The sequence below is a fragment of the Chinchilla lanigera genome, unplaced genomic scaffold (assembly GCF_000276665.1).
Source record: "Chinchilla lanigera isolate Chin_1 unplaced genomic scaffold, ChiLan1.0 scaffold00008, whole genome shotgun sequence".
NCBI lineage: Eukaryota > Metazoa > Chordata > Mammalia > Rodentia > Chinchillidae > Chinchilla > Chinchilla lanigera.
Window position 1 is genome coordinate 18,518,638 of NW_004955409.1, and position 9,977 is coordinate 18,528,614.

The window sequence follows — 9,977 nt, forward strand, 5'->3', positions numbered from 1 at the left end:
GCTGATATATTTAAGAAAATTAACTCACTGAATACAAAATATGATTCTATAAGATGTAAAAGAGAAGTAAAATTATTCAACCTTGAGAAACTATAAAAAGTCTTTAAAGTAAAATATTATTTTCCCTGTAAAATGAATAAAAATTTTTCTTGTCTTATAAAAAAATATACAACATAAATGTTTCTTGGGAACGTGAAGATGAACTTTCAATCATCAAAAGAAATAGTGAAGAGCAATATTTTAATTCTCTAAAGTATCAAAGAAGTAACTACACTGTGCAATTAAGAAAGAAGTATGAATACAATTAAAGATAAGAAGAAGTATTTTCAAACTATATAGTGTGAATTTTGACATCAAAGTTCCATCTGCAAATTTTGGATCTTCTGGCAATGAACATATGAAATAATTACTTTTTATATGTATTAATGTTTTGAATTTATCCCACATGGCTCCTAAGATTATATTTCTTTCAATTTTGTGGAGATAAATCTCTACATTTATTTTTCAGTTTTTCTGTTATGAATTCTTAGATCATATGATATCTAAAATCAGTCATCTTCATTATTCTTTACCTACTCCACACTGTTACATTCGTGGCCCAGTCTGCAAAGCTTGAGATCTTCCTGCCTGCCAAGCGCTGGAGCTAGAGATATGTATCACCAGTCCTCTCTACAATGTATGTGCATATACCTATGTATAGTTAAGGTCAATTTGATAAGCTTTTCTTAAGATTTGGTGCACCTTTGTTTACTTATTTACTCTGACAGTTTTTCCTAGTGTTAGTATTGCTGTGATCTTGCTTTCATAAATATTTCTGGTAAATTTTTCATATTATGTTAATTCTTGAAAAGTAATTCTTTGTAATTGGTACTATCTCTTCCCTAAGTATTTCTCAGATTGAATCAGTGAAGACATGGATTTAGATTTGTCTTTGGGAGACAGTTTCTAATTACAGTTTCAGTTTTTCTAAATTATAGAAGGTTATAAAAGTTTTACATTTTTTCTCGAGTTGGACAATTTCTCTTATTGAAATGATTCATCTATTTCATCTAGGCTATCAAATGTATTGACATAAATAGTGAAAAATATTTTGCAATTTCTCATTTAATGTCTGCAGTTATTTACAGCAATGTCCTTTAATTGATCATTACTGTCTTCTCTGCTGATTTTATTCTCGATATGCACCATTAATTTTATTACACTTTCACACAAGAGTTTCATTTCACTGGTTGTATTGCTTTTCTACTTTAAACTATATTGACTCTCAGTCATTATTTTATTGTTTCCTTGGTTTTGACTTTATTTGTTGTTCTTTTTCTATAATTTTACCATGAAGAGCGATGGAAATAATTTCAGATATTTATTCATTCCTAATATGAGCAATACATTTAAATGTAAGCAATTTTAACATCATTTTGCAAACTATAGATCAAATTTTCATTGTCATTCAGTTTTAAATGTTTTCTTATATTCTGTTTTAAACTTTCCTTTGGTGGATTATTTAGAATTTGTTACTGTCTAAATATCTGTGTTTTGAAAAGTCATTTTTGTCATTGTTTCTTCTCTCATGCAATTACAGGCATTTAGATACTGATAGTTAGAATTATTTTTATGAGTTCCAGAGAACTTGAGACTGACCATTATGCTAGGAAATTTTACATTATGCATTTAACATCCTGTATTATATAGTTAGGAAATTTTACTTTATGTATTCAAAAAAATATACATTTATTTTTGTAAGCATTTTTAAATATAAGTTTATGCAGGGTGTTTGAGAGTATAATGTTGATTTCTATAAAATACTATTAAATTTTGTCTAGTTCTATCAAATGCTGAGAGATAAATTTAAATCTTCAACTAAAGTTACTGATTTCTCCCTATATTTCTGCAAATTGTCCCTATTTATTTTGAAGTCTTTATTCAGCCAAATGCATAATTATCCACCTTGTATACTTCATATATTTTGACAGATTCATCATTTAAATAATATGTAAGGTAGTATATTTTGTTTTGTAATCTTCATGAGCTAAATGATAAATCCTCTCCACTTTCTCTACTTAGATTTCCAAGGGATGTCATTATTCAAGTTTGATTAGTAGCATATTGCTTTCTACTTAAAGTGTTTCTTTTCCAAATAGTATAAAAAGATTTTATTTTTTATTTTGATAATGTCGGCCTCTTTTACAGAGAAATTAATATGTAAGCTTTAATGCATTTTTTGTTAGACATAAGTCTACCTATTTGTTTACTTTTATACTGCTCTGGTCTTACTTCTTGTATATTTTTAAATTTCTATTAATTTTTTTGTATGGGTAACATTTATTAAGTCATTATTTAGGGTTCGCCACTTTGTACATTTTAACTTATTTAGTATATTTAAATAATTAACCTATTATTTCTTAGTATAAGAATAAATAATAAATAAATAGAAAAACAAAAGAAGAGAAATATTTTACAATATTCGTAAAACACTAATAATGTAAAGCCTGGATGTGAACTTGTGCAGTAGATTTTAGAAACTGTACTGAAATCTATCTATGTATGTGTCTATCTGTCTATCTGTCACATGATAAAATTTATACTAATCATTTCCAAGTAAAATATGCCCAACAATTCCTTTCAAATGCTTATAAATTTCATTTTTTTTTTTGATCTAGCATTACTTTTGTAATCATCTTACCGATATATATCACCATTATCTTTGAACTATTTCGCAACAACCTTTTCCACATTTCAACTTCTATGTACAAACTACACATCGAAGAGGACAATATTTACATCTTAATTTTAAAATCTCATACAAAGTAACAAAGAAGAAAGAAATGAAAAAATAATATTTCTTTTATCAAAATATTTCCTGTAACACATTTTATTCTTATCTAAGGAGGCAAGTTTTCATTATTTGCTTTTAACTTAGCAAATGATTTTTTAAACATTTCTTGTTATATAATCTGTCTGTCAACAAATTTCTTAATCTGTAAGCTAAAATGTTTTATGTGCCCTATTATTAAATTATTGAAAGCTATTTTCATTAGATATAGAATTATTTACTGTAAGAAAGCTCCATCTTCCATTTGAATCATTTTACTCACTTTTACATGTGTTTCTGCACTTTCTAGCTCTAAAATTTGTTTTCACTGCTTTTTATTTACTCTGCTTGTCTCTGGCCTACATGATTTCTTCAAAGTTCTAAATCTTTATTCAGACCAAAGTTTAGCTCAATGTGAATACACTGTTTTTCTCTTGTTGTGTTCAAAATTTCTCTTCATTTTAATCTTTCACAGTTCAGTGATGGCACATTTCAGTTTGAACCTCTCTGGATCATTTCGACTGATATTGAATTCATACAATGCATCTTTAAATCTACTTTCCTTATGTCAAATCTGGAAAATTTTGGAACACTGTTTCTTCCATTTCTATTCTTTTCAGTGTTCCATTAGGGGTGTATTTCTTTGTGGCTTTTGTGATTCTAATAACTCTTAATTTTGCCCCTGGCACCTAACTATTCTTTAAGGCCCTGCAAATACTTTTTTCTCTTTTAAAATTTTTACATTAGCACAAAATTGCACCTATTAATGGGAAAGAAGTGACAATTTAATATATGTGTACTGTGTACAGATTGAGGAAGATTAATTAGCATTTTTCTCTTTAAATATTGTATTTTCCTTATGCTGGGCAGCTTTCAACTCCTCTCTTCTAATTCTTTATAATTTGTTCTAATTCTTCACAAAATTCTTTTAAAAATTCTTTATTGTTTACAACAATCAATAACTTGTTGTAAACAATAAGCATCATATTTTTCTGTAGAATATTAATTAGAATATATGTCTACTATGTAAATATATTTGGTACCTATTACCCATTCACTATTTTTTCCTTACTTCTGCCCATCCTAGCATCTAGTGGTCACTATTCTACTTTCTATTACACTATATTTGTTATTGGGTAGGCTGCTTCTAAAAGAGTCTCACAAGTTAAAAGTTACTAGTGACCTAATAGTAACTAGGTTGGTATTTTCCCTTCAGTTTTTTGTAAAAAAATATTTTTTGTAAATATTAATATTTTTCATTTGTACAACTTCCATGTGGTTTATTTGTATCTTCCTATGTCAGAAAAGCTAACATTGCAATCTTCTTGCTCACTGTATACCTCTATTAAGTTAATTAATTAGTTATTAAAACAGTTAATTAGTTACTTAATTAGTTATTAAAATAACAATTCAAAATTGTTGAGTGCTATTAACATGACTGAGGACAGCTAATTTTCTTTAATATAGCCAATGCATTATTTTTGCTTCATTCTTTAGAGTGAAAGTTTTATATTATTTCAGGAACATGATGAATGCACATTTCATTAATGCATGGTTTGTGGGTGTCTTGGTTACTTTTCTCTCACTGCTGAGACAAAATGCATGACACTCAATATTAAGGAAAGAAAGGTGTATCTAGCTCACAGTTTGTGAAGTTTCAGTCTATACTTGGCTGGCTCCCAGGCAGAGTGGCATATGACAACAGCTCATTGGGCAGAAAACAGCAAAAGCAACAAAAGCAAAAGGAGGGGTAGTAGCAGCAAGCCTCTTTCCCTCACTTGCATTGTATGCAAACTGTCTTCCCCAGGGCAGGTATAGCACTCACATCCATAATTCCAGCATTGGACTATGGATCAATCATAAACTCTACAAGCCTGCCCCATGACTGCATGAGGCTTTGGGGGGACATTCTGACACAAATTATAACATTCTACCCCTGATCCCCAAAGACTCATGCACATTCCTTTATGCAAAGCACTTAGTCCATTTGCAAGAGTTGGCAAAGTCCTAACAGTTTCAGCATTGCTGAAAAGTCCAAGTCCCAAATCTCCTCAATCTCAGTCTTAGACAAAGTCTCTGGACACAGGCAAATGTACACAAACTTTCTGCCTAGCCATAAGAAACAACATCTAGAGTTCAGCAATCAATGCAGTTCTTCTTCCCAGAAGAAACCCCTCGAACCCAGTTTTCACTAGTAATGGGTTCTTTGCATTTTTAAAAATTCTTCTAAGTCATCATGGGAGCGAGTCAACATGGCATGGCCCACTGGAGGCCACATGGCAGGCTCTGCCTTCCTCCTCCCTGCTTATATTGCAACTTCCTACTTCCTTTTTTACAACATCTTGTTTCCCTCCACCTGCCCCCATCCAATCGCTGCCAAACAAGTTGCACAGAACATCCCCTAAACCACACCCCCAGCATGGCTCTATCAAGCCTTTGTTCTCCTGGCCAGGCCAGAATCTCCCATTCACAGTGGACGAAGGCATTCCAGCTCTTCCCTTTCAGGCAACATCTCCAAAACTTTCCAAAAGCTTCCCAGAGGCCACTCCCAAAACTTCTTGATAGTGAAGCAATGACCCCTCTTCTCTGTTACTAAATTCTGTCTTGGTTTGGGGGATATGTTTGCAAGGGAGACAGTACAATACTGGACACATATTTTATAAAATTACTTATAATAGTCACCCAAAAAATCATACGCAAGAGAATGCAGGAAATCTCTCCATACACTAGAGACCAAAAAATCCAACTGAGTGCCTGAATCCCATCATAATGTCCTGCATGAGTCCAGCTGAAGACTTAAAGCCTATAACAATGCCTCTCGCAAATCCAACTGGAGGCCCAGATCCCATAACAATATCTCATGCAATCCGATTTCATGGATCTGTGCTGGGAAGGCCCAAAGGTCAGTGGTGGAATCTAGTAAGTCTGTGCCAACAGGATAAAGGATCTGTGCTAGCAGGCTGAGGGATCTGTACTGGAAGGAAGGAAGGAATATGTAGGGTAAGAACCAGAATCAGGAAGGAATATGTAGGGTAAGAACCAGAGCTCCCCCGAAAGGTACCACAGCCATCCGCAGAAACAGTGAGGTCCTGAGCTACTCTGATGATCAGGAAAGCTGAGTTCCCATCAGGAAAGCCATTGCAACAAGCTTCTTTAGGAGACTGATCTGTGCACCTTCTTCTCTGGAGCCAGGAGGTGATGCTCAGAGTGAGGAACAGAGCTCCCCAAAGTGAACCAAAAACATTCTCACTGACAAGGTCCTAAGCTCCTTGGAGGATGAAAACACCCAAGTTCATGAGGAAAACCAGCACGACAAGCTCCTCCAAGAAAACCAGCAGCTGCTTACAGCTTCTTTCTGCTTCCAACAGGCTGCCAACAGCTACTACCAGTTCAGTAAGGCCCTTTCCTTCATTTTCGAGGGTGTGCTGATAACCAGCCTGTGTTTCTAGGGCAGCTGTAGCCTAAAGTCATTGGGTAGTTGCTTTTTACTATCTCCAATATTTCTACTGATCTTACATGGGAGAACCACCTAACGGAGTCATAATTTATAAGTATAAAAATCCAAATGAATATGTTAAAATCAGAACTGCCCTCCCATATTTATTTGCCAAATTAAATAAATTTGAAAAATCCTATAATTTTATTTTTGAGTTATACAAATATACTTAATATTGAGGTTAAGTGGCATCATAAATTTCACTTAATTTCTCCTAAGCATCCTTCTTTCTTTTATTCATTTATTTCTTCCTACATTCACTGTAGTGCTAAGGATAGAACTCAGGGCCATGTGTATACTAAACACACACCACACCGCTGAGCTAACCCTAAACCCCCATTGTTTTATGTTTTAAAATGGAAAATTTAATGCTATTTCAAATTAATTTGTATTATAAATCCTAAAGTGGTTGTAAAATTACAATTGTCTGTTTATTTTGAGGATATCATTTTATAAATAAAATAAAATATGTACATCTGAATACAGTATAAATACTACTAATCATTAGAATTTGAAAAATTTCCTCAAGTACATGGAAAAACTGACTGTTTTTTCTGATTTCAGACCATAGACTGAGTTGTGCATCTTTTTCTACTTATAAATAATCTTTCTCCTAACCTTTATCAAATCTTTGCAAAGGTATTTCATGTCACTACTCAGATTTACAAAGTCCAGTGTGTAAGGTCATTACTTGGAAATTTTTCATCCTTCTCAAATTTTCAGTGGGAAAATTGTGTTTTCATTAAGCAAGAATAAAACTTCAATAAAATGACAAATTTTTTTATGGTAAACTGCAGTTTTCATAATGCTGTTTATTTTGTGAATATCTTTTTCTGAGAATTTAATATTTTACAAATAAATAATCTATCCATTATTGTGGTTTGAATATTTATTCTCTTAAGTTTTTAGATTAAAATTATTTGTTTCACCACTCTATTTCATATTATACTCTTGAAAGTAAAAGTTAATATTTCTGATTTGATTGTATTTAGTTGTTCTAAAAAGAATCTACTACTTTTCTTTCTTATAGGCATATAATGATATCCATGTTTATTTATTTTATCTGTTGTCAAGTTTTCTAATGTTCATTTTCCATTAACTATTCTCCCAATGATAAAAATCTTGAATTCTTTCAATTTTTGTTTTCACTTACAACTACTTCACTTAACTTTTACATACAGTTTTTCTTTTGTACCAGGAATCAAATTTTAGGGCTTTGTACTTGACATTCAGCCACTCTGCCACAGAGCTGCATCTCCGGCCCTACACATAATTTTAAGTATTTTTGATAATGTTGGTATTTTATAGACTATACCACAAACCTCTGTTGCAAAATTGGTGAATTCTCGGGATTAGCACTTTCTATTTCTGTCCCGTCATCTCTACAACTAATTCTTAACTGCAGCTGGGATCTTGTTTGTAAAACAAGAATGTTGTCATTTACCTACTTCCTCCATATTCTGATAACTTCTCACCACAGTGAGAGAAAGCTAAAACTTAAAATAAAACAGGAACCTTCTGTAGTCTGGTTCTCTTTCTGTCCCCTAATAAAATATCATTTCTTTACATTACTCACTGTGTACCAATAACTGTCTGCTCTTCCCTGAATTTTTCTTTTTTCTTTTTTTTCCCCCAGTACCGGGTATCGAACTCAGAACCTTGCACTTTCCAGGCAGGCGCTGTGCCGCTGAGCTAAATCCCTAGCCCCTTCCCTGAATTTTTCAATTCAGAGACTTTGCGTTTGTGTTTCCTCTACTCAGAGCAATTGACAATATTAGCAGGCAGATATTTATTTAGCTGTCAACAATATTTATAAATTAAATACTCAGAAGAATTTCCAGATCACATTATTTTCAACTGCAAATATATTTTCTCTCACAAACAGAAACACAAATGCACTTAACATGCAAAATCCCTTCAATTACCTTTTTTTTTTTCCTATGGAATGTTTACAACAGTTTGGCATAAAATTATTTCACTTATTTGGGAGAAGCCCTTATATTTAAAGTGAATTTTATGAAAGTATAAGTAACATACTTTTTATCGTTGTCATTCACAGGTTTTTGAGGATGTACAACTAAGTAAACAGCATCACAGCTAAAGTACAATACACTGTGATCAGTTCCAAACTTTGTTTTAACCCTGTGAAATCATAACAGAAGTTACAGAAACTTTTCTAAAATGTCTTATGATCTTGTCTTATAATGACTGTCATGTCAATGCAAACAGCATGTAGACTTCTGTTTTGTAGGTAATTTAATTTGGCATAATTTATGATATGTAAAAGAGTTTTAATAATTTACATTTACCTAACATTTCAGTCAGACAATTGTCCTGTCCAATCTCTTGATAGATGAAGTCTTTGGTTGATCAGTATTGCATGGCTATATCTGTTTTCATGAGAAGCCACTTTGAAGCTATCAATATGTAATACAACCACCATTGTTAATTCCCTACCACTTTGTAACTCCGTATTGTCTGTACTGTTCTTTTGCTATGTTGTAAAGTGTTGTCTCTCTGTTAAAGTTTTCCTCCTTTTATTTTTAAAATAAAAAAAGAAAACTTAAAGATTTTTAAAATTCAAAATATTAAAATCATAAACAACACTGTCCACTCTAGGGATGGAGGGGTGCTGTATCTATATATTTTAAAATAGTGAATCGATATTCCGGCTGAAACTAACACTGAGGATATAGAGTTGAAGATATTAGATCTAACCCAGGATTTGGTAAAATCCTCTTTTCTCAAAGAAGTACAAATCAGAATTCTGACTTTTCTATTATAGTATCTTCCCTTCCACATAATAGAACAGATATAGTCTGGGACTTAAGAATGTCTTGCACAATTTTTTATTTCCTGGAAGGAATTTGCTGCACTTTTCTGTTAATCTTTGTGATAATACACAGCAAAAGGCATGGAGAAGGGAGTACCTATGAGAGGAATGTGGGAATTAAAATGGAGGAATTTCATATTTTAAGAAATGTATGACGGTACCGGAGAAAAACCAAAAAAAAAAAAAAAAAGAAATGTATGAACTTCTAACAAACAAACAATTTGAAGAAAGTTTTAAGAATGTAAGAAGAAAACATTTATCCTATAAAACACATATAATTAATTAAACAAAAAACTAGTATTAGTGATTTAACCTTTTTCATTTGCTCATTATCTAAATGTCTTTTCCATTAATAAATTATACCACATAAATTGCAAAAGAGACCAGTCTTCACAGTTTCAATATATCATATTTTTTAGTTTAAAGGCAATACATTCCAGGGCATAAAACAAAAGGTAATATAAAATAATGATAAAAAGAATCAAAGTGGAGTGGTGTAAGTAATTAAAATGGGAAACAAGTTGCACAATAAATTTTCTTGATATCTATAGCATCAGGAAATGTTGAAGTAAATATATTTTTTCTAAAAGCAATTATTTAAGAAATGTAATTAATGTTTAGTGAAATATACAACAGTTCACAATGATCAAGTACTTTATGGTTGCATATAAATTGTATTTATAATGATTTTTGAAATATTATCAATGGTTGATTTTTTTATGATAGCCATTTTTCCTGGTGTGATAGAATCTTAGTGTTATTTCAATTTGCATGTCTTGAATGACCAGTGATGCTGAACATATTTTATGTATTTGTTTGCTGTTTATATTTCTTCATCT